General features: G+C 39.8%; 1 pseudogene; it reads left to right on the top strand.

The window, feature by feature from the left end:
* Positions 1-469: 469 nt before the first annotated feature.
* The window catches only part of LOC102817064, a 26,695-nt pseudogene continuing 4,904 nt past the window's right edge, over positions 470-22,260 (top strand).

Genomic DNA, 22,260 nt, shown 5'->3' with positions numbered 1-22,260 from the left:
GATTGTGGGATTTTACTTTTTAAACCACTAAACAAGGTAAGGGGGCTGAGGTAAGACAAGCCACAAACACAGTAAGAATGAGAAACACTTGTTTTGGAAGAAGATCACAAGTTAAGAGAGGGACCCACCAGGTTGAGGAATAAGCAAAAGCTGGGCAGACCAGTCTCCGCCTGGTGTCTTACCTGCCTGGAGGGAAAAGATTAAATAGGAAGGTTCAAAAGATGGTGGCTAAAGTTATCAAAAGGAAAGTTCTCCCTTAAAATCCCAGTGTGGAATTTAGACTTCGTTACATCCAAGACTTCACCAAGCCCTCCTTATTCACAGGTTCTGGCTTGCCAACCACCACCAAAAAATGAAACTCCAGACCCTGGAGCACGGACTAACACTTTAAGTATCTGCAATGGTAATTTCAACTCCTACCTCATAATCATGACTCTCCTTTCCATATTTGGGCCCAGATTCCTTGGACATGTTCCCGGAGCCCTCAGAGACATTAGCTAATGCTCCGCAGGTCAGCGAGCTAACCAGTAAGTGCTCTATTTTTCCCTCCCAGCTCTGATTTAAACCAGTCTGGTCGCATTAACAAGGAACTGGTCAATTCCCTTCCCTAGAGTGGAGGAAGGAGACTGCTGAGATTTCTCATGCAGTTGGAATCAACAGGAAGCTCTTAGGGTGCCAGAAAGCTTGTCTCTAAATACCTCAAACTGATAACCACAGTGAAATGTTCAAACCTATAATTCAAATCACTTCAGTTGCTTCCTCCCCATCCCAAATACTGCCCAGCCTCACCCCCAGAGACTCTAATCCAATAGGCTTGCGGTGGACTCAGGAATCTCTATTGTTTCAACTCCCCCAGGTGAATCAGGTGATCAAGGCTGCCATAAGACCAGTACACCCTTGCTACTAAAAGTTGCTTCACCTGGGAGCTTCTTAGCATCTCCTCCTTCCTCACCCACTGAATCCAAGTTTGCATTTTAACAAGATCCCTGGGGGGATCCATAGAAGCTTAGGCTATGCCAAACAAGTGCTTCAGAATCTCCTTAGGGTTTTGTTTTTGTTTGTTTTTTTCCCTCAAAAGTGAAAGAAGAAACATCAAAACTCATATTCCAAAATTTGTCATGATTTTACTGCTGGACTATCAAGTGGAATCCTTCTTTTCCTCCCAGTCCCAGGCCCCCAAGTCCAGGTAGTCCAGGTAAATGTAAAGGATGTCAAAGAGAGACAAGGGCTGCTTTTTAAATTAAAGCAAGACACTTTTCCATTTGTACTGGCAGCAACACCGCTGGCATCATTGCACATGTTTAAAGCCACCAATCACATTAGATTCCTATACAGTCAAAGCAACAGCCCTGCAAGTTCTTAGTGTTAGAGTGTTATGTGCAACCAACGCATGCCAAAATAAATAATTCTTGGAACTAATGAGAACTACTAATTGCCTCCATTCTTAAAAATCAATATACTTCAAGAAACTTTTAAAAAATTCATATGCTTACTTCCCGTCTCCAAATAACATCATAAAGCATTCACAGGAAGTTGTGGTTTCAATTAAAATGTGCCTGCATAGTAAAAAGAAAAACTCTTCTATTAATCTATTATCGAGCTCAGCCAAGATTTCCAGCAAATCATGAGTACATGACAGATCTGGATACCCCTTGGTACCTCACCTATTAACTGGAACATTGGCAGTTTGAACCCACCTAGCGGATCCAAGGAGCTCTGGTACCATAGTGGTTATGTATTAGGCTGCTAACTTCAAGGTCAGCAGTTCGAAATACCAGCTGTTCCATGGGAGATGAGGCTTTTTGCTCCCGTAAAGATTGACAGCCTCGGAAACCCTATACAGGGTCACTATGAGTCAGAACCGACTCCACAGCACACCACCACCACCAGAGGCTCAAAGTGAGAAAGACCTGGCATTGGCAATCTTCTTTTGTAAAGATTTTTTTGGTTGGGTGCCACTAAGTCGGCTCAGATTCTTAGTGACCCCAAAAGACAGAGTTGATCTGCCTCACTGGGTTTCCAAGTTTGTGAACCTTTACAGGAGTAGATGGCCACATCTTTCTCCCTCAAAACTGCCGAGCTTTTGATTAGCAGCCAAGTGCTTAATCACTGTGCCACCAGCACTACTTTCTGTAAAGTCAGTTCTAACTCATAGTGACCCTGTGCACAGCAGAACGAAACACTGCCTGGTCCACGCCGCACTCACAATCATTATGTTTGAATCCACTGTTGCAGCCACTGTGTCAACCCAGCTCATCGAGGGGTTTCCTCTTTTTCACTGACCCTTTACATTAATAAACATGGTATCCTTCTTCAGAGACTGGTCCCTCCTGATAACATGTTCAAAGTACGTGAGACAAAGTCTTGCCATGCTCACTTCTAAGAAGCATTCTGGTTGTACTTCTTCCAACATTCTTTGTTCATTCTTCTAGAAGTCCATGGTATATTTAATATTCTTAGTCAAGACCACAATTCAAAAGCACCAGTCCTTCTCTGGTCTTCCTTATTGTCCAGTTTTCACATACATATGAGGCAACGAAAAAAACCAAGGCTTAGGTCAGGTGCACCTTAGTCTTCAAAGTGAAAACCTATGGGATATTTCTACTCTGTCATCGAGGGTGACCTAACAACAACAGTGTGCCAACTAAGGGGTGGCTTTGCTTTTAATCAGAACTTCCCATTTAGTTCATTGCAGTTAGATCCCTACTGAGAATTTTACAATTCTACCTAGATGTACTGAATCAAACTCTACAATTTAATAAGATCCCCAGGTAATTATTATGTATACATAAGATCATGTGAAAATGTAAACTCTGATTCACTATATCTGAGATGGAAATACAAATTCTCACCAGGGAATCTAACAGGAATAGACAGGTTGGAAGCCTTGTTTTTAACATAGCCAAGGCCAACCCGGATAATGCTGGTATGGAGGTGTGAGAGGGCATGGATTCTGAATCTATAGGCACAACTCCAGCTCTGTCAATTACTATGTGTTTCCTCAGGAAAGTCAACTTCTCTGGTCCATGGGAAGTGCTGTATGAAAGTTTGCTCTTTTTCTCCTAACAAGTACTAAACAATGTACACAGTTGGTACTCAGCACTACTGGTTGTAGAATACTCCACCCAGATTGTAGTTCCTTCAGTGAATGTAACATTACCAAACACCAACAATAGTCTGGTATTTCAAGAAAGATGCTTGTAGAAAGTATAACACTCACGGAAGTAGCAGTCAAGAGATCAGACGACGTATTGCACTGGGTAAATCTGCTGCACAGGAACTTTTTAAAGTGTTGAAGAACAGAGATGTCAATTTGAGGACTAGGGCGCGCCTGACCCAGGCCATTGTGTTTTCAATAGCCTCATATGGATGCGAAAGCTGGACAGTGAATAAGGAAGATCGTAGAAGAATTGATGCCTTTGAATTGTGGTGTTGGAGGAGAATACTGAAAGTGCCATGGACTGCCAAAAGAACCAATAGATCTGTTTTGGAAGAAGTGCAGCCAGAGTGCTCCTTGGAGGCCAGGATGGCTAAGCTTCGTCTCTCCTACTTTGGACATATTGTCCGGAGGAAACAATTGTTGGAGAAGGATGTCATGCTGGGTAGGGTGGAGGGTCAGAGAAAAAGAGGAAGACCCCCAACGAGATGGATCAGCCAGGTGGCATCATTGATGGACTCAAGTGTGGCAGCGGTAGTGAGGTTGGCTCAGGATCGGACATTGTTTCGTTCTGCTGTGCATGGGGTCGCTATGAGTCGGTTCCGACTCGATGGCACCTGACAACAACAACAAATGATTATATTAATTTCTTCAAGGTAATTTAGGTTTTTATTATCAAGCACCTCAAAATCCTTCTTGCCTCTACTCATTATTCAATTCCAAAGCCACTCCTACTTTTTTAGATATTTGTTGCAGCAGCACCCCACTTCTGTTACCAAAATGTATGATAGTTTCCTAGGGCTGCTCTAACAGAAGCATCACAAACTGGGGTGGCTTAGAACAACAGAAATTCATTCTCTCCCAGTTCTAGAAGCTGGAAGACCACAAAATCAAGGTGTTGGCAGGGCCATGCTCCCTTGAAAGCCTCTAGCAGAGGATTAGTCCCTACATTTTCTACCTCTGACAGCCCCAGGAATTCCTTGGTTTGTTGGCAGCATGACTCCAATCTCTACCTTCTATCTTCACATGGCATCTTCCCTCAGTGTCTCTCTTTGTAAAGTGCAGATGAAATTAAGATGTTAAAACTATTTCACTACCCATTTTCATCTATGTTGAAGTACCAGTGACAAATGAACATGTGATAGATTGCTAAATGTGTATTTATTAAATCCATTTCCCTAGGCAGTTTCTCCAGTCAACACTTTAACACAAACTAAGTTACCAGAAGAATGCAACAACTTTGCTCTTCTTTTTTCATCAGAGGTTCCATGAACACCCATCCTCCCAGCTAGCTCTTACAGCACAATCATGGGAAGTCAGACTGTTTGATGGGGCTCAAACACATAATCTACGATCTCCATCAGGTCATGTAACCTCTCTGGGCTTCAGTTTTCCTGTCTGTAAAATAGGAATACTCCCTCCCTGGGATGGAGGTAAAAAGGGTGAAGATTAACTAAGCTAATACACATTCTCTACTGTGACACAGAGAAGCAATATAGTTGTATTTGTGAGGTACCTACTCAACAGCAGCAAATTCACATTCCTTTTCACTCGGTGTCAGGTCCTGAAATGGTTACCAAAAAAGGTGTAAATAGATTCTCCTAGTCCTGCAAAATAGGGAGAGGGGAGAGTTCTAGAGGTATTTAAAGAGCAGAAGAATATGAGCAGAAGTCACTCACTACTGCCTTCCTAGTTGAACTTGACAATGGCACTGCTTCAAAAGTAGCTCTCACAAGTAACATTCCCATAATGCTTTGACCATCCAAAGCACTTTTACCTGAGTGGATTCAAGCTTGTTCAATCTTCAGGGCCTTTGCATTTGCTGTTCTCTGCTAAGTATGTCCTCCTTGTCATTCAGGTGTGAGCTGCAGTATCAACTCCCCAGAGCCATCCTGGATGACTCCAGCCCACACATTCCACCACTCTCTATCCTTTTCTCCTCTTGTATTTTCTTCATTGTAGCATCACTATCCATAATCATCCTTTCACTTGTCTGTATTTATGCTTTCCTAGGTTAGAAGGTAAGACTTGGGGAACCCATTGCAAAACTGGCACATGCAATGGTGTCTGGCACATAAAGGGCACTCAGTGGAAAGAGCTAGGTCATATACAAACGTATACTAATCAATATATGCACATATACCTAAAACTGACTTTGCATTTATCCTGCTATGTATATGAGTATACTAGGGTAAACACAAGTTCATACTGACATCTCCAACTCTAATTAAAAGTACCACAGGATCTATTCTAGCCTTCTCTTCTTATCTATTCTTCAACAGTGAGAAACTTGGCAAATTTCACAGGATACATAAAAAGCAGATCCAAAACTGTTGACCTGTAGCCCTGTGAAAAACAAATTTACCAATTACAGTATGTACGTATTGTTCCTTTTGTCTTTTGTGTGTTGTAGTTTCCAGTCAAAACACCATTTTCCAAAGTTACTTTGTTGTTGTTAAGTGGCGTCAAGTCAGTTCCAACTCATAGCAACCCTCCAAGGAGCGGCTGGTGGGTTTGAACCACCGACCTTGTGATTCAAACCAAACTTGCGGTCCAGTACTTTATCCCACAGTGCCACACCAGAGTTCCAAAGTTATTTAGGTGAGACCATTTTTTCCCCAACCCTTTCCAGTGTGTCAATGTTTTATATGAGTGCATATGTAATTGTCTTAGATTCATTTGTCACAGCCTGCATTCCATCCTGGGATTCTTCAACATATGGTGGTTGGTGGTTCTTTTTTGGTTTGGTTGGCTTTCAGTTTGCATACACTGAAGTTCACTCTTTGTGATAAATAGTTCTTTCAGGTTTTCACAAATGCAGTCATGTATGTACCCAGCATCCTAACAGCATATAAAACAGTTCTGTCACCATAAAGCTCCTTTATACGTTTCCTTTATTGTCAACAACTCACCCTCTCTAACTCTTTGCAGCCACTAATCTGGTTTTAGAACCCTGGTTTAGGATAAGCACTGGACTGCTAACCGAAAGGTCTACAGTTCAAACCCACTAATGCTTTCTTGGAAACTCTATACAGGGTCACTGTGAGTTGGAACCAACTAGACAGCACTTACCAATAACCTGATTTTGCCTTTTCCAAAATGTCATATGAATTGTTGCTGTTGCTAAGTGCCACTGCTACAGTTCTAACAAACAGCGACCCTGTGGAGCTAACCTTGTGGTAAGCAGCCCATTGCTGATCGTACAGAGCCACACCAGGACATGAATGTTGTTGGTGATGGTGTTAAGTGCTGTCGAGTTGATTCCTACACACAGCAACCCCTATATAGGGTTTCTAAGAGCAGCTGGTGAGTTTGAACTGCCAACCTTGTAGTTCAAACTAACCTTGTGGTCGAATGCTTATCCTACAGCGCCATGAATATAAACATGTAATAGAAGGCATCTTGGATATGCCTTCTTTCATTTAGTAACATACATTTAAGCTTCATCCATGTTGTCATATAATCAGTAGTTCATTTCTTTGTATCACTGAAAAGTATTCCATTATATAAATGAACCACAGTTTGTTTATCCATTCCCCTGTTGAATAACATTTTGGTTATTTCCAGTTTTGAACAATTATGAATAAAGCTGCTACAAACATTTGCAAACAGGATTTCATGTGAAAATAAGTTTTCAGTTCAGTTAATACTAGTCATCCAATTGTTAGTTCACATGTAAGTGTATGTTTAAACTTTATAAGAAACTGCCAAACTGTCTTCTAAAATGGCTGTATCATTTTGCAATTACACCAGTAATAAATAAGAGTCCTTGATGCACTACAACCTCACTGTTGTTGTTAAGTGCCATCCAGTCATTTCTGACACATAGTGATCCTGTATAGGGTTTCCAAGGAGCACCATGCTATAGGATAAGTACTGGACTGCTAACCAAATGTTTGGTGGTTCAAATACACAAGCTGTTCCTTAGAAACCCTAAACATGGTAGCTATGAGTCGGACTCAATGGCACTTAACAACAACAATAATGGAAGTGTATTGCTGATTTACATTGTAATTTTGATTTACATTTCCCTAATAACTGGGAGACCTTGTGTGGCACTGTAAGATAAGTGCTGTACTGCTAATCACAAGGCTGGCAGTTCAAACTCACCAGCCATCCCATGGAAACCCTATAAATGAGGCAGAAATGACTCCACAGCACTTAACAACAACTATAACAGATATTGTGCATCTTTTCATCTTTCACGTGTTTATTGTCATACATTTATCTGAAAGGCCTGTTCATATCTTTTGCCCATATTTTTACTGAGTCTGTTTTCTTATTGTTGATCTTCTAGGAGTTCTTTGTATATTCTAAATAAAAGTCTTATCACATAATGTGATTTGCAAATATTTTTTTCTAGTCAGTGAGTTCTCTTTTTTGTGTGTTTCACAGAGTAAAATTTATTAATTTTAATAAAGTCCAATTTATTTTTGGCATTATATCTAGAAATTAATCACCTAACCATACTTATTCAACCTGTATGCTGAGCAAATAATCCAAGAAGCTGGGTTATATGAAGACAAACTTGGCATCAGGATTGGAGAAAGATTCATTAACAACCTGTGATATGAAGATGATACAACTTTGCTTGCTGAAAGTGAAGAATATTTAAAATACTTACTCATGAAGATCAAAGACCACAGCCTTCATATGGATTGCATCTCAATATAAAGAAACCAAAAATCCTCACCCCTGGACCAGTAACAACATTCTTATCAATGGAGAAAAGATTGAAATTGTTAAAGACTTCATTGGTCTTGGATCAACCATCAACACTCATGGAAGCAGCAGTCAAGAAATCAAATGACACACTGCATTAAGCAAATCTGCTGCAAAAGACCTATTTAAAATATTAACGAGCAAAGATGTCAGCTTGAGGACTAAGGTATGCCTGACCCAAGCCATGGTATTTTCAATAACCTCATATGCATGCGTAAGTTAGATAGTGAATAAGAAAGATTGTGGAAGAAATGATGCATTTGAGCTACGCTGTTGGAGAATACCGAACATACCATGGGCTGCCAAAAGAACCAACCAATCTGTGTTGGAAGAAGCACAGCCAGAGTGCTCCTTGGAGGCCAGGATGACCAGACTTTGTCTCTCATACTTCAGACATATCATCAGAAGGGACCAGTCATTGGAGAGGGATATCATGTTTGGTAAGGTCAGAGAAAAAGAGGAAGACTCCCAGCGAGATGGATTTGCAAAGTGGCAGCATCAGTGAACTCAAACATAGCAACAATTGTGAGCTTAGTCCAGGGACTGGGCAGTGTTTCATTCTGTTGTGCATAAGGTCGCTATGAGTCAGTACCGACTCGATGGCACCTAACAACAATAACAATTACCTAACCGAAAGTCATACAGCTTTTCTCCTGCATTGTATTCTAAAAGTTAGTTTTATATTTTCAATTTAGGTCAATAATTCACTTTTAGTTAATTTTTACGTCAGTTATAAAGTATGTGTCTAGGTTCATTGGGGGGGGGGGACATAAAAAAACTGTTCCCTCACCAATTGTTGAAAAAGGTGCCCTATCTCCACTGAATTACTCACTCAATTGTATCAAAAATCAACTGGCTAAAAAACAAACTATATCTGGGCTGATCTATTTCCAAGTTTTCTCTTCTACTTCACTGATCTATGTATCTGTTCTTTTGTTGGTAACATACCCTCCTGGTTACTGTAATTCTATAGTAAGTTTTAAAATCTGGTAATGTGAGTACTCCAACTATATTTTCTTTTTCAAAATTATTTTGGCTTTTCCACTTTCTTTGCATTTCCATATAATTTTTTTTTTAAAGTTTTTATTGTGATTTGAGTGAAAGTTTACAGGGCAGATCATCAGTTTTACATTCAACAAATCATATACTTTGCTTCATTACAATGATTATAATCCCCTCCACATGCCATCAGTTAACAGAATTTCTCTCTATTCATTTTAGCTCTCTTTTTTTAAAACACTCAGGTATAAATAATAATTTAAACCACCAAAGGGCACATTCTGCAAGTCTGCCTCCTGACCACCAATTCTCAGTCCCTCTCTTCCCATGCATCTAGAGTCCTCAGCTGCTCCCTCTTCTCCATGTCCCCATCTCTGCCTCCATCTCTGGTGTTGCTGCTTCTCTGGATAGGATCCCGCATTCTGCTTGTGCTTTTCTCCCTTGATGGTCCTACGGTCCTCTGTTTCTGGACTATAAGATTAACTACTCCCCTGTTTTTGTTACAAAACTTCTACCTTTACAATTGTGACAGTCTCAATTAGTCATGATAACAATTACTCAATATTGAATCACAAGAATCTTATCCCTATCTCTTGTCATCAGACCCATCTTCTTGTTGTTGTTAAGTGCCATCTAGATAAGATGAAAACTGAATAGTGGGGACTCTATCTTTCCCCACACACTCTTAAACTAAACTCCATCTAATTTTTAAAAAAATCAATTTACTAATATCTACCAAAAAACAAAACCCAGCATGATCAAACTGGAAAGAACTGACACTTTAACAATACTGACTCTTCCAATCCATGAATATGGTATATATTTCTTTAAAGCTTCATTGATTTTCTTCATCAATGTTTTGTTATTTTCTGCATATGTATAAAGTATATGTTCTATTAGTTTTATATCCAAGTATTTCATGAGAGGGGAGCTACTGTAATTACTGTTCACTTGCAAGTTCCAACTGTACATTGTTATTGTTGTTAAGTGCCGAGTCTGTTCTGACTCTTAACAACCCTGTATAGGGTTTAGCTGGAGGATTTGGACTGCTGACCTTGTGGTTTCGCAGTCCAGTGCTGATCCTATAGCACCACACCAGGAGTCCTAATTGTACATTGTTGTTGTTGTTGTTATATGCTGTGGAGTTGGTTCCAACTCAGCGACCCTGTATAGGATTTCCGAGGCTGTAAATCTTTACGGGAGCAGAAAGCCTCATCTTTCTCCCACAGAACAGCTGGTAGTTTCGAACTGCTGGCCTTGAAGTTAGCAGCACGATTCGTAACCAGTACGTTACCAGAATTCCTTTGCAATCAAGGTGTCAGCCAGGCTGTGGTTCTCACATGGAGTTCAGAGTCCTCATTTAAACTCATTGAAATTGTTGACAGAATTCAATTCTTCGTGGTCGTAGGACTGAGGCTCCCAGCAACTACAGGCCAGCTACAGGTCCTTGCCACACGCACCCCTCTAGAGACAATTCCAACACAGCTGTTTGTTTTCTTCCTTTATACAACAGAAAACTCTCTCTGCTGATTTGAGGCTTTTCACCTGATTATGTCCGTGCCACCCAAGACAATACAAAAGTCAGTTGCAATAACTTATCACTAAACTATAATAATACACCTTGTATCCTACTACCTTATTGATTTTAAGTTCATCAAAAGGGACACTGTCCTGGGTGGCACGGACATATTCAGATGAAAGGCCTCAAACAAGCAGAGAGAGTTTTCTGTTGTATAGAGGAAGAAAACAAACAGCTGTGTTGGAATTGTCTCTAGAGGGGTGCATGTGGCAAGGACCTGCAGCTGGCCTGTAGTTGCTGGGAGCCTCAGTCCTACGACCACAAAGAATTGAATTCTGTCAAAAATTTCAATGAGTTTGAAAGAGGACTCTAAACTCCATGTAAGACCCACAGCCTGGCTGACGCCTTGATTGCAGCCTTGTGAGATGCTGACCAGAGTATCTTGAGTCTTTCTTATAATTTCTATCTCTCCTTTTAAATTACCTATCTGATCTTTCCTATTAGAACCTTTAACATAGTAATCATAGTGATTTCAAATTCTGTGGTCTGATAGTTCCAACAGCTGTGTCATACCTGTGTCTGATTCTGCTGACGGCTTTGTTTCTTCAGACTTTTTTTTCTTACCTTTTAGCACGACTTGCAATTGTTTTGCTGTTGAAAGCTGAACATTTTGTATAGAGCAGTAGATATTGAAGTAAACAGGCCTTTAGTATGAGGACTTATGTTATTCTAATCAGGGTTGGGCAAGCTTTGTTGTTCCTAAGGTTATCAGTGTTGATGGCTGTTGCGGCTATGGGCATCAGAGACTGCTCTTCTAGTGACTACCCCCTTACCCCCACCAAGCCCAATTGGTTTTGTTGTTGTTGTTGTTGTTGTTAAATGCCATCAAGTCAGTTCCGACTCATAGTGACCCTATATAGGGTTTCCGAGGAGCGGCTGGTGAGCTTGAACTGCCAACTCTGAAGTTCAAACCAACCTTGCGAATCCAATGCATTAACCCACAGTACCATACCAGGACTTTGGGGCTTCCTTGGATGCTGCTTCCCAGAGAGAACCTTTCTTGCAGCACTCCCGGATGTAATCCACTGTTACTCTTACTGGAAGCTTGTTAGTGGACTGGTGGGACTTCAGTCTTTGGGGGCATGTGACCTTTACAAATACCTCTGTCCTTCCACAAGAGACAGAATTCCCTCGTTTTTGCCTTTCCCCAGCTGCAGAAGGTATCCATCAGTGCTCTTAGTCTACAGACTTGAAACCATTCCTCATGCAAATTAAGGTGTTCAGTCCCCGCCCCCTTTAGTGAGATCGGGGGAGGGATGGCAATGTCCTTCCTCCAGATGCCAAAATATATCATCAGTATTTTCAGGCAATATCCTAGCCTTGCAGATTAAGCCTTTTCTTCATTGAAGGGTCTGGGTGGATTTTGCAGTGGGGCTCCAGAGGTGCTCACGCACACACACTGCTGTCACCAGGAGCTTCACACTCTCAAAGCAGCCCACACTTGGCCTCCAGCAATTTGTAAAATTTCCCAGTTTAATCTTCCTACCCATTTCAGTGACACCTGGAGGCCTCTGCCCAAGTAAGCAAGTGTTCAGGTCTTATGTTTCACAGAAAGTGCCATCTCTCTCCAAATTTTGAAACGGCTATTTGCTCTGTAAACACAGTTGATATTATTTCCATTCTGTCCAGATTTGTTTCTTATTGCAAGGGTAGGAGGGACATACAAAAGGACTTCAAAAAGTTCATGGAAAAAATGAAACTGAAAAATATTGGAATTTCTCCACAAATATTTGAAGCCCCCTCATATCTGTAATTCTCTACATTTTTTGGTTTAAACTAGAAATCTAGTTTTAAATAATTTATTTTTTTAAATATGGAAAAATTTTTGATAAAACTAGGTCGTGGGCAAGTAGATGTTGGTTATAGTATCATACCTTTCTATATTCTAATTGTTGTTAAGTGCTATAGAGTTGGTTCTGACTCATAGCAACCGTATTTAGGGTTTCCGAGGAGAGGCTGGTGAGCTTGAACCACCAACCTTGCAGTTCTAACTGACCTTGTAGTCCAGTGCATTAACACACAGCGCCACAACAGGACTTCACATTCTATATTTTTATAGTGAAGTAATAATTTAAATATAAAGATCAAAATATAAAATCAACTACAGATGGCTTTTACACCCACAATGGTGGAAAATAGTGGTGGTGGTCGTGGTGGTGATGTGTGTGGAGTCGGTTCCGACTCAACAGCAACCCTGTACAGGGTTGCTGAGGCTGTAAATCTTTATGGGAGCAGAAAGCCTCATCTTTCTCCCACGGAACAGCTGGTAGTTTCGAGCTGCTGACATTGATATTAGCAGTCAGATTCATAACCACTATGCTACCAGAGCTCCTTATGATGGAAAATAGTTGTTGTTGTTGATGTTGTTATGTGCTGTGAAGTCAGTTCTGTCTCATAGCGACCCTGTACAGGGTTTCCGAGGCTATAAATCCTTACAGGAGCAGAAAGCCTCATCTTTCTCCCGCGGAACAGCTGGTAGTTTCGAACTGCTGACCAGTGAGATTAGCAGCCCAATTTGTAGCCACTATGCTACCAGAGCTCCTATAAATAGACTAAAATATATATACAACAGTTGGTTCTACTTATTCAGTAGCTTACAGAGGTCACCTGAGTTTCAAAAAACAGTCAGTATTTTTGGCAACATTTCCAAAATTGTGCTGATAAAATAAAAATCACCCCTATATATCATTAAGGAGTCCTGGCGTGATGCTGTGGGTTAATGCACTGAACTACAAATTCGGTTTCAACTACAAGGTCGACGACAGTTCAAGCTCACCAGCTACTCCTTGGAAACCCTATAAAGGGTCTCGAAGGGTTGGAACTGACTCAACAACACTTAACAACATCATTAAATTTCACTGTCAAAGAAGTAAAAGAAGAAACAAACAGAAAACATACTGTCCTCGAAGAAAACAATTTACTTTGACATGTACATGTTTATAAATCCAGGTATATGAAAATTTTACATGGTTAATTGATTCAGTTCTTTCAAATGATAGCCAACCATTATTAAGCTTCATGGCAATTTAAAGTTACTAATGATGCTGTGGGTTAATGCGCTGGACTGCAAAGCTGGTTTGAACCACAAACTCAACAGTTCAAGCTCACCAGCTGCTCCTTGTAAAACCAATACAAGGTCGCTATGAGTCGGAACTGAATCGACGGCACTAAACAACAACAATGCATATACCAACAGACCATAGATCAGTGGGCAAGTGCAGTTCCCAGACTGCAATATATTATGTAACACCTAATAACCTAACATCTTCAACCTTAGGACTGCCATGTTTCCTCTTACCCACAGTCATAATTTAATATGATCAGTAATCCTATGTAAATGAACAGCAGAAGCAGCTTGGTAAAATTCACCTTGTGGAAAGAACATTGCTTTTTAAAATAATTCGCTCTCTTAGATAGCAGCAAATCAATTATATGCTACTAAAGCATGAATTATTTAAAGACTCCAAAATTTCAGATTAATCTTAAAGATTGTATATTAAATTCAATTATACTAGATGAATATTTAACATGCTCCTTCTATATAGCTAAGACCATTATAGCCACCATGGGAAGAGCTGGGGAGACGTGAACAACTTACAGATCTCCGCCACCACAATAGATATATTGCTGAATTCCAGGCTGAGAGAAACCATAAGGGGCCATGCAGTGCCATACAGGTGCCACAGACCCATTTTAATTATTTTTACATTTTTTTACTTATACATTCCAATTAAAAGGATATCGTTTTTAGAAAACAATCTCTATTTGGCTTTCATTATAATGAATGAAGACAGACCTATGTTTGTCATTAATGAGACTTAGATGGAATGAATCTACTGATGATGAATCTGGGGCTTTAATTACCACATGTGGCTTGGTGAGATGAACCCCAGGTAGAACTGCAATCATATGACTACTTGAGACAGCTAAATAACACACTTCATCCTGCCTGTGCACCACTGCTTGTCAACTGCAGCATTGCTACTAGGACTGTTTACAAAGCAGCTACCATCTTTGCATTGCAACAGGCTCCAAATTAGATTTTGAATCCAGTTTGAGTGCTGGGGAGAGTTTTCAGCTTTGAGTTGGCAGCACCCTAGACTTAACTGTCACCTTAGATATCTGTTAATGGAACCCTTTCAAATTCAAGTTTTAAAATAAAAGGATGAACTATATTGAATAAATATCAAAGGCTAAAGAATGAGCTATGTGGATTTTTAATCACCACAGACAGAAGTTCACATTAGAATTGCATGGATTATATGTACCAAAGAGATAATCCTTCAGGTGACATTTTGAATCAAATAGCAGAGCAGTTCCTGAAAAATATCAGTAAGCACAAAAAAGTGATTTCTCAATATTTGAAACTGCACAAAATCTGACATGCTCCAGATTTTAATGTGTTTAAAAGTTCACATTATGCACCACGAAAGCCAAATGTCATAAATACTCATTTGACACAAAATAACTGAAACCACTTTCATAAGACAAATGTAATTTTTAGTAATCATCTTGGCAATTATTCCAGTTTCAAGGCTTGAAGAGAAAAGTATAAAGTCATGATTTTGCAGCTGAGAAAAATAACTAAAGATGAAATTGTGAATATAAGCCAGGCTGTTAAGCATCAATTACAGAAAGACAATAAACCCTTTTCTATTTGTACCTATTGTTGTTGTTGTTAAGTGCCATCGAGTCGGTTCCGACCCATAGCGACCCAGTACAGGGTTTCCAAGGGGTGTAAATCTTTACAGGAGTAGAAAGCCTCATCTTTCTCCCGCGGAGCAGCTGGTAGTTTCGAACCGCTGACCTTAAGTTCGCAGCCCGATTCGTAACCACTACGCTACCAGAGCTCCTTTTTGTACCTATGGAGGTTCAATATTACACTGTGAATACAGGTTTTGCTGTTAAAACTTGATCTTTTTTAGGGTTTTAAACAGTTGTACCTTTTGCCCATCATCTGTCAACCTACTGATTTGAATATCTTTCTTACTATGAAATGTATCTGCTCATAAAGCAAACCCCATCTGATTAAAAGATTTCAGCCACTTGTGTTATACTATAGACTAGATTCAGTCTAAATACGAACAGCCTTGCTAATATGTTCATACTTTAAACTGAATCTATTCCAATTATATTTTATTAAAATTATGACTAAAATAGACATCAAATATTTTAAATAACTGAATTTTAATTTATCTTTTCTTCTATGATACACAAAAAATACAAATTTGTACACTGTACAGATGCTTACTAGCTATGTCAAATCTAGGCAAATGGCCTCATTTTATAACCAAGGAAATTCTATTCTGAAGAGCTTCAATACTGGCCCCAATGGTGGTGGTTATGTGCCGTGGAGTCGGTTCTGACTCACAGCGACCCTGTACAGGGTTTCCAAGGCTATAAATCTTTACGGGAGCAAAAAACCTCATCTTTCTCCCTCGGAACAACTGGTAGTTTTGAACTGCTGACCTTGCAGTTCGCAGCCCAATTCGTAACCACTACGCTACCAGAGCTCCTTACTGGCCTCAATAGTGCAAGTGATTAGCAGCATAGCCAGAACTAGTCTTAGAACCAACTTCCCAGCCTTTATTGGCAGCCATTGTATTGTACTGCTTCTTTATTTAAAAAAAAAAAGATAAAAGAGGAAATGGGGCCCAGGGCCTGCCAGCACCCACTAGGAATTGAGTGGGCTAGGGCTTTGAGGAGAGTAAGGTTAGCATGTTGTTGTTGCTGTAAATGCCATCGAGTCAATTCTAATTCATAGTGACCCTGCATAGGGTTTACAGTCTAATGCTGCTCCTACAGCACTACACCAGGAGTCCAAGGTTAGCACGGTTCCTCCAATATTATGCCTCCATCTGGGACTACCAGGCTCTAGAAATGTACGGCAGAATGTGGTGTGACTTGGACAACTTTTACACTTATAAATGCAGGCAAGACCACTTTTGTCATCTTGATTGCCAGATCTTTTTGTTGGTTTTCTTGAGAAAAACCTGGTGGTCCCCAGTGGAAGTATGACAGTTAATGAAACAATCTCCTTCCTTCGTGACAAACAAATCAAGCAGCTAACTGCTGATTAGTGTGAATACCATAGCTCAGGCAGCTAAGACCACAAATAACTAAATGTAAGTGTTTGTGCATGTGCACACATACAAGTATAACTTTTATATTAGCACATGCTGTGACTACACATTTACAAATTAAAGAAACATTCACTTATTTATCTTCACTCTCCATGAATTTCCCTAAAAAAATTTGTGTCTAATCTTCCTCAGTGACATAAAGATAATAAAATCTACCAAAGAGACTGGGGGGGGGGGAAATCATTACTTCAAATTCCTTTGTGAGTTAAGAAACTAACCCAACCTATTGCCCATAAGTCAAATTCCAACTCACAAGGACACTATAGGACAGAGAACTGCCCACAGGGTTTCTAAGACTGGAAATCTTTATGGTCACAATTTTCTCCCTCCAAGAAGCAAAATGTCTTTTGGGCAGTGGTGCTATATCTAGGGTAAGTACTAGATGCTAATTGCGAAGTCTATGGGTTCAACCTCACCACCCGCTCCTTGGAAACCATGTACAGGGCCACTATGAGTCTGAACAAACTCGATGGCACTTAACAACAGAGGTGTGCTTCTCACAAGTCCCTTCCAGTAAGAATTTGTCTTTACGGATCTGTTTCAGGTTTAAGACTGCCGGCTCTTCCAGGACAGCCCCCAGCCAGTAACTGAACTCAATCAGGATCTCACGACCAGGTCCTTTCTGCCCAACAAAGTCTCCAATGAAGGCTGAGGAACAGACTAGGAAGTAAAGCCAGGCAATCATTGCCTGGGAGTTCCTGGTTAGATTGATGGGCATAGTAGACTGAGACTCTCCCAGTCTGTTTTGTTCGTTTGTTTTAATTTTCCAGGGTATTGTTCCTCCTCCCCCAATAAATTTCTTGTATTCCTAACTCCATTTCAGCCCTGCTTCCCAGAGGACCCAACTGACAAACACTGTTTTATGTATTTTTCTAAGGTTTCAGAGTAGCCTAATATGCTTACAGATAATAACTTGGGTGAAAAGAAAGGAAGTTAAAAAATAAAATTACATAAAGGGGGAAAAAATGGACACTTAAGCTCTCATGTAACTGTCACTCATTCTAGCAAAGAGATATACTATTACTGTTATTATTTGCACTTTTCTAGGAGGAAATAAATGGATACTAAGAGAGATGAAAAATTTCCCCAAGGTCTCAGAGCTAATAAACCTAGATTTAAACCCACAGCCCAAGATTCATGATGCACTCGTGCTCTAGGCACAGTCCAACCAAGGTCATGGAGGTAAGACTGAGTCTGCAACTGCAGCCCCTACATCGTAGAAGTCAGGCACAAAGCAGGTCCTCAGTCAAGGGTGAGGAATGGAACCAACCTGTCTGGTTTTACAGGGAATGCAGTGGGGACCTGAATGACCTGTTAGAGAGACAAGGTCAAAACAAGTCTTCTGGCAGAAGGAATGAGAGGCTAAAGGGGAAGCTTGACATAGGAATATTATTACCCAGGCTACTGATATGTTCATGACGTATGTTTCTCTATCTTTACCCTGAAAAAGTTTCTAATGGTACATTAAGTGAAAATATTATTTTTAAAAAGGTAATCAATAAGTAAAAGTTGAAGCAATGAAATTAAAATCTAATAAGTAAAAAGCTCAGTTATTGAGTGCAATCATGGTATGATCTGTTGAATGTGGAACTGATGATGTAAACTTCTACTCAAGTCACAATAAAAAGTTAAAAGAAAGCTAAGTTATCATACAACTTGTTCACATATAAAAATTTATTTTAAAAAATTACAATTTTACTTTCACATGAGTACAGATTCTTTCATTTCACAATCTTCCATAAACTTAAGGCAGATGGCATATATTCCTTAAACTTCTTCAAATAAATGTCATTCACTATGGTATGTTTACTCTAGGTTGAAATTTGGAATCATCTATCTCCTGGTCTTAGAGTTACTGAATTTCCTTCAAAGTAAAAATGTATCATTCTGAATAATATGTATATTTGGCAGGCATGTGAGTCTTATTTTTTTTTAATTCTTTATTCTTGCAATGCTGTTTAAGAGCTCCAATAATACTGACCACATGAAAAAAATATCTTCAAACTATTCTGTATTTAATGAATGCATAAACACAATAGAAAAATATGATTTTTTTTTTCGGCTAACAAAAGTAGCAATTTCAATTGTATGCCCATATTTGAACTAATTCTGGAAAGAAAAAGAAAGAAAAAACCTAAATCAGGGTCCATGCTTTGCACTTCTCTTGTACTGAATGCTCAAAATTAGTAATAATAAATAGCTCAACAAAAATTATTAAATAAATATTCATCATTGTGTTTCTAGAGCCTACCTGTTGTTGTTGTTATGTGCCATCGAGTCAGTTCTGACTTATAGTGACCCTATATTTTTCCAAGCAGTGGCTGGTGGGTTTGAACCACCAACCTTGTGGTTAGCAGTTCAGTGCTGATCCTGCATCACCCCACCAGGACTACTACCAGTACCTGGCAAACAATAACTCTAATTCTTGTAGCCACTACTCATTTGTCAGTTGGTTTGCGTGTTGTGATGCAGGAAGCTATGTGTTTCAAATACCAGCTGGGTCATCCGTCGGGGTCTAGGAAGAAAGGCCTGGTAATCTAGGTACAAAAATTAGTCAATGAAAACCTTTTGGATCACAATAGAACATGGTCTAACTTTGGACACATCATCAAGAGGGATCAGTCACTGGAGGAGGATATTATACTTGGTGACGTAGAAAGCCAAGAAGGGTAAGGTAGACCCTCGATGAGATTAACTGGCACAATGATCTCGAACATGCTGGTGATCGTGAGGATGAGACAGAGCCAAGCAATGTTCTGTTGTAGTGTACAACAGGGTTGCAATGAGTTGGAATAAACTCAAAAGCAGCTATTAGCTCTAATTCTTACAGAGCTTCTGTAAAGGGCACTAGTATTGTCTCATTCCACAGTTGAAGAAACTGCTTCCATGAGGTGAAGAACCTTTCCAAGGCTACAGAGCTATTTGGTCATAGGGCAGGAATCTGGTTTCAGGCCCACCCCAGAGCCACAACTGACACGTCAATTCATGACCAAGGCTAAGATGGCTGACTTTCTTATCTGTTATAAACTCAACTGTGAGCCACCTGGAGTAGGGACCTGACCTATCAGTGCATACGATGCAAGCAGGCACTCTACCTTCTCTGCCTCCTCCTTGACATAATTTCTTCCCCTGACTTCTAGGCCATTCTACTTGCCTGGTTTTCCTTCTACCCTTCTTGTTACTGTCTCAGTCCCCATTTCTGGTTTGACTCAAGGTCCAGGTGCCCAAGGATCTTATAGGCAACCTACAATTGAATCATGTTTTGTTTTTTGTTTAACACCTCTTTTAATTGGTATGTTTAGACTCAAATTGAATACTGTATAAATATAACTGTGTTCTTTATGTATTTGTACAAAACATGCTTTTATTTTTCATAGTTCCCAACATGATTTTGATTCCTTTTATATTCAGTTCAAGTGTTAAAATATAAAGTTATTTGTAAAATAGCATCATCATAACATTTTCAAATCCAGAACTACAGGTCTCAGACTACCAATCCATGTTCTTGATAAAAGATATTACATAAAATATAATCTGCTACGGAACACCAGCCAAGGCGGGTTCAGGGTAGAGCTGGAAAACTCTGAACCACATATCGATGAATGTTTAAAAGGTTTAAAGGCTTGTAGTGGGTGGAACTTTTGGTGGAAGTGGAAAATCTCATACTTTAGAATCTGCCGGGCTCAGCGGCCTGGAGCCAACAACTTGGGTGAGACCAAACAGCAAGACCAAGCAGGGTAGCACACCCACCTTGGAATAATGCCACGGGAACCTCAGAGCAAAGGTGGACAATACACTTTGTCAATTTTGCTTTGTTCTGATTTTTTTTTTTTTTTTGGTACATGTTCATTGGCCACCCACTGTATGTGCACCTCCATTCTGGTGATTAGAGGGGCTGGCTGCCTGAGCGAGAGGACACCCCCCACCCCCACCACTGGTGGGTTCTTCTGCCACGCATGCACACAGATACTCTCAGCCCAAGAGCTGGCCGTGAATTGTTTTTTTGTTTGTTTTTTTAATACGGAAAAGCCAGAACAAGGGGTGTGGAGAGGGAAAGAGAGTTTAAAAACAAAACAGGCCGAAGATTAAATTAAAGCCTGAGATATAGCACAACAACCAACAGTGGCATCTTGAAATCTCTCAGGCAGCTTTGAAGGCAAGAAGCTGAAAGAGGACATTAAAGTCATACTCATATTGGGCTACAGATTTTTTTTTTCTTTCTTTCTTCTTCTCTCCCTCCTCTCCCCTTTCTGCGATTATAGAATACAGAATCCAATCTAGCTTTTTGTTGGTGGTGGTGGTTTTTATGGTGTGTGTTTTTTCCTGTTTTTTTGCTGTGCTGTTTTGTTGTTTTATACTCCCCCCCTTTTACTTTTGGGGGACTCTTTCTCTCCTTATATTACCCAAGAAGATACAGCAACTGCTGCCATATAGTCAATCTACAATCACACACGATAAAACACCAAAATCCATGCAAGAACCAATACCAACTATCATATACCAGGGAGGCAGACAACACCTATGAATGTTACTGACTCAAGCAATAAGAATAGTGAAAAGTGAGCTCACATCCTGATCACATCTACCTGGAGGCAATCAGAAAGCACAAAAAATACCAAAACACATACTCAATTAAGTATTAAGGCCACATATAAACACTAAACATGTCCAAGAGGCAAAAGCAGATGACCATATCAGCACATGTCCAGAAACAAGTTAACTGTCTGACACAAATGACCTGGACTACATTCTGGAAGGAGAGAGGTGGACCTGAACTACATTCTGGAAGGAGAGCAGGCCTTAGAAATGCCTGAGAAAGAATTCAGACAAAAATTATTATAAAATGTTTTAAAACACTTTACAAAAGAGTTGAGGAAAATAAGGAAGAAGTCAGGAAAACAGTACAGGAACAATCAAATAAGATACAGCACTGGAAACAATTCAAAACCTACAGAAAGAGACCCAAACAATCAATAATAGAGTATCAGAAACAGAAAATACAATGAAAGGGCAAAGAAGTAGAACTGAAGAGATGGAAGTGAGAACTAGTGAGCTAGAAGACAAATCTCTCAATACCACTAAAATAGAAGAGCAAACAGAAAAAAAGATTTTAAAAATCTGAAGAAGGTCGAAGATCCATGTTGGACAATATGAAGAGGAGTATCTTAAGGATTATCAGCATTACAGAACAGGAAGAATCACCCAAGTCCACAGAGGAAATAGTTGAAGAACTGTTGGAAGAAAATTTCCCTAATATCCTGAGAAGTGGAAAGATAAACATTCAAGAAGCTCAACGAACCCTAGGAAGGATAGGCCCCAAAAGAAAATAACCAAGACATATCATAATCAAGCTATCCAAAATCAAAGATAAGGAGACACTCCTGAAAACAGTGAGGGAAAACAGAAGTGTTACATACAAAGGCAAGCAAGTCAGATTAAGCTCAGATCTCTCAGCAGAAACCATGCAAACAAGAAGACAATGGAGGTACATATATAAAACCCTGAAAGAAAAAAATTGCCAACCAAGAATACTTTATCCAGCAAAGCTATCAATAAAATACAACGGTGTAATAAAAACATTCCAGGATAAACAGAAGCTAAGGGATTTTGCCAAAGCCAACCCTGCACTACAAAACATCCTAAAGGGAGTTCTGTGGACT

The sequence above is a fragment of the Chrysochloris asiatica genome, unplaced genomic scaffold, assembly GCF_000296735.1.
Source record: "Chrysochloris asiatica unplaced genomic scaffold, ChrAsi1.0 scaffold00018, whole genome shotgun sequence".
Taxonomy (NCBI): domain Eukaryota; kingdom Metazoa; phylum Chordata; class Mammalia; order Afrosoricida; family Chrysochloridae; genus Chrysochloris; species Chrysochloris asiatica.
The sequence above is the reverse complement of the archived record's forward strand: the minus strand, read 5'-3'. Positions and strand labels throughout refer to the sequence as shown.